General features: G+C 43.7%; 1 protein-coding gene across 1 annotated transcript in view; it reads right to left on the bottom strand.

Annotated features, from left to right (window-relative positions):
- PRDM10 (PR domain containing 10) overlaps positions 1–4182 on the bottom strand; it is an 81443-nt gene that overhangs the window by 23994 nt on the left and 53267 nt on the right. The gene's annotated exons all lie outside the window — the stretch shown is intronic.

Below are 4182 nucleotides of genomic sequence, written 5' to 3'. Positions count from 1 at the left end.
GATGGGTATGCTTAGGTAAGTAGAAGGGAATAGTAATGGAAGAATTAGGGGAGCTTTTAATGCATTATTTGTATAATAAAAAGTGCAATGAACAATGCTTAAACCCTTCATTTCAAATTACTTACACGCAGCAACTTCTAAACTAAATTTGCTATAAAATAATCATTTCGGGAAAAAGCAAAATACTTGTTTTTGATTTAGTGAGAATTCTGGACCTAGTTACTTTGCCATAGAAAACTCCCTCCTCAGGGCTTCTCCAGCAGGGCTGAGAGTGCACGTTGCACTCATGTCTTGAGCAGGTGTTTAGGAATTCTCCTATCTTCCAAGTTGACTGGGGCTGCTCCAGGCTTGCAGCAGATCTTATTCACCTTTGCATCGAGAGCCCTTTAAAAATACCTTATTTCATAGGAAGTGTTCGATAGAAGTTCGAGAATTAATTAAATGTATTTCATATGAAAATCAAAAAGAATTATTTCAAACTTTCCATAGCATCTGCAGAGATCTTTAAGAGTACACCTTTCTCAAATCAGCCAGAACTTGCTTTCGCTTCATTCTACTGCCTAGCAGTTGCCCAACCCTTTAAATCTACAGATCCTTATTTTACATCAAAGCTCTCAGTATTTTAGCTCCTGTCAAAACTTTATGGAAACATGGCAAATAAGCAAATGCTGTCCTGAGGTTCAGAGAGTCCAGATTTAGAGCGCTTTCGGCAGGTAAGAATCGTTCCCTTCACCCAAGTCACCGAAGTTCCCAAGGGCAGACACAGTGTACACCACCTGACCTTGGCCTCGCTGGAGATTCCATTTCTCCTTGGATGTCACCTCTAGAACTCAGTGTTGTTTTGATCCATTGTACTCATAGGGCTCCTGTCACTTCTGATTATGGATGAGCATCCTCAGACACTTGATCTAACTGAGCAGCCACCTGGCTCCACTTTCTTGGTTCTTGGGACAACCTTGCTCTGATAAGGTTGTTCATTCCCACGGAGACCTGAGTACAGTCTTGGTCCCCAAGAACCAGAATTCCTTTCTCTGATCTGATGATCCTAATGAAATCCTCACATTGCCCGGCAGGAGTGCTGAGACCATTCCGACCACGGATGCAGGCCATTTCACTCCGGTATCTCCTGTAGCTCGGAGCTACAGTTGGCACACATTTCCAGGAGAAATCATGAAAAATGGTGACGGCAGCACAGATGCATCCATTATGGATCTTGTAATGCTTATTTGCATTAATGAGATACAGCCAGTCAACCACACCACCCTACACGGTGCAGAAGCTAACAGAAGGGAGCCCAAGTGGTACAGTTGCTAAAATCTGTGATGAGAGATTCAACTTACAAAGGCAGTGAATTCTGAGACCACAGATTCTTTGCAGACAAAGACCATAACATGTTTCTAACATTTGATATTAATAGCTAAAGAAACCTAAACTCTTGATTAATTTTCATATTATTTTGATCCTGCATTCAAAGCCTTGGGTGGGCTAGCCCTGCCCGACATACCTCACTCACTGCTGTCCTTCACCTGGCACCCACCCTAGGGTCAGGCTAGTGTGCGCACTGTCCCATAACCACACCACGCACATCTTTCTCGGCCTGCATCCCATGGCTGCCCTCCTTTGAAACGGTCGACCTTCTTCCGGTCTCTCTATGAAGGACTAGTTTTAAGTCTCACTACATCTATGAATTCATCTATTCCCTGATGCCGTCATCTTTTTTTTGCCTTTCACTCTTCGAAGTTCCTATAACAATTATACGCTATACTTTTAAATTTAGCTCTTAGCACCTTACATTAGCATTGTCTCCCCAATCAGACTGCAAGCTCCGAGAAGATAGTCCCATTGTACACAGCACATGCTGAACACGTTAGAATTCAATACCAGTCCACGCGTCACTCAAACTGTCTTAGAGCTGGAAGGGACCTTGGATTGATCACTTAGCCCTATCCTTCCTTTTGTGTCTGAGGAATCTGAAGCCCATGATTTACTCGCTGATCTATTGGAAAATAAATGATCATTATCCATTAACTAATTTGCATTTACTGCCGCAACCAAGTTGTAGTTTCTACCAGGATTTAGTCAGAATGGGTTGCAAAGGATAGCAGGTAAGGCAAACACTTAAAGGAACATTCTGTTATTGAAACACAGAAACCAACCTACCTGCAGCTCCAGCTGAGCAGGCAGCATTAGAGGAGAGAAAAATAGTTACATTACCAATTGGCTTGGAAGACTTCCTTTCAGTTGGTCATTACCAACCTGGACAGAAAAGATGAAAAAAATACATAGCCCTACCTTTTAGAGTGTGTGAGGGGGGGAAAATAGCTCAACTAAAACTGACCTTTAAGAAGCCACATGTACGTGCCTTTCTCTGATATGAGGAACCTTGTACGAAAACCGGCAACCCTCTCACTCAAGAACACAAGTACAATCATAGCTAGATTATGCTTGTATGTCCATATCTTCACTACACGGGTGGGCTTGAGGTTTTTACGTCAAAAAATAATTAAATCTAGTAAGCATGTCTCTGGACATAGTGAAAAATCAGAATGGCCAAAGCAGAAAAGACAATAATTGGGCAAGAGCATGAAATGCAGACGGGGCAGTAACGTGGAATGATGGATGGGAAGTTATTGGTTCGCAGCCGTTTGCCTTTCCGGTCTCTAGTTCTGTGTGTTTACATACACTTTTGAAATAACATACATGGAGCCACACGTGTTATATGTTTCCATTGCAGGACCCTCACAAAGGTCACTTAGCCTCCGTGGGCTCAGAGCCCTTCAATGCTACCACGTAGCTATTAATGTCTAAACGCATTTGCATAAGACATGGACTAGACTATTTTTCAAGGTCCCTTCTAGCATAAAGGCATATAAGAAGACCAAAAGAAATATAAGCTGCACCTATGCAAGTGAGAAAACCAACAGAAACATTAGCTAAAACCATGAGCCATCTAGAAATTGGAAAGTTATACTAGAAAGAGCCCAATCGTCCACACATAAAGTACTAATAAAAGTCTTTACACATCCTGCTCAAAAACAGGGGTTTAAGACACTGTTTTCTGAATGCAAACTGTCAACACAGGCACTTACTCCACAAAACCACATTGCTCTCCACACGCACCCCTGCAGCTCCTAACTCAGACTCAAAGGCTATCTGCAGAGTAAGAATAAGACGCGTCCGCCTGGAAGCCAGGGAGGCCCTACAGCCCTGTGGCCTTGAGTCAAGATGCAGAGCACTAAGGTGAGACGCTGACTTGCTCCCGGACCTACAGCTTAACTTCGAGCTTTCCCAGGGGGTGTGGGTCGTACCTGCCACATCAGCTTAGAATGGATGGGAAGTTATTGGTTCGCAGCCGTTTGCCTTTCCGGTCTCTAGTTCTGTGTGTTTACATACACTTTTGAAATAACATACATGGAGCCACACGTGTTATATGTTTCCATTGCAGGACCCTCACAAAGGTCACTTAGCCTCCGTGGGCTCAGAGCCCTTCAATGCTACCACGTAGCTATTAATGTCTAAACGCATTTGCATAAGACATGGACTAGACTATTTTTCAAGGTCCCTTCTAGCATAAAGGCATATAAGAAGACCAAAAGAAATATAAGCTGCACCTATGCAAGTGAGAAAACCAACAGAAACATTAGCTAAAACCATGAGCCATCTAGAAATTGGAAAGTTATACTAGAAAGAGCCCAATCGTCCACACATAAAGTACTAATAAAAGTCTTTACACATCCTGCTCAAAAACAGGGGTTTAAGACACTGTTTTCTGAATGCAAACTGTCAACACAGGCACTTACTCCACAAAACCACATTGCTCTCCACACGCACCCCTGCAGCTCCTAACTCGGACTCAAAGGCTATCTGCAGAGTAAGAATAAGACGCGTCCGCCTGGAAGCCAGGGAGGCCCTACAGCCCTGTGGCCTCGAGTCAAGATGCAGGGCACATGGCTGACTTGCTCCCAGACCTACAGCTTAACTTCGAGCTTTCCCAGGGGGCGTGGGTCGTACCTGCCACATCAGCTTGGACACAGTCCCTTTGCATTGATGGCTAATGACACTTGCCAGTCTCCCCTTGAAAACTGCAGCTAACCAAACGAAGGTGCCCCAGAGTAACTTGAGAGCTATGATTAGACACAGATGAGCCTGGCTGAAATGTACGTAGCTATTATAATGAAATGT

The sequence above is a fragment of the Myotis brandtii genome, unplaced genomic scaffold, assembly GCF_000412655.1.
Source record: "Myotis brandtii unplaced genomic scaffold, ASM41265v1 scaffold170, whole genome shotgun sequence".
NCBI classification, from domain to species: Eukaryota; Metazoa; Chordata; class Mammalia; order Chiroptera; family Vespertilionidae; genus Myotis; species Myotis brandtii.
The sequence above is the reverse complement of the archived record's forward strand: the minus strand, read 5'-3'. Positions and strand labels throughout refer to the sequence as shown.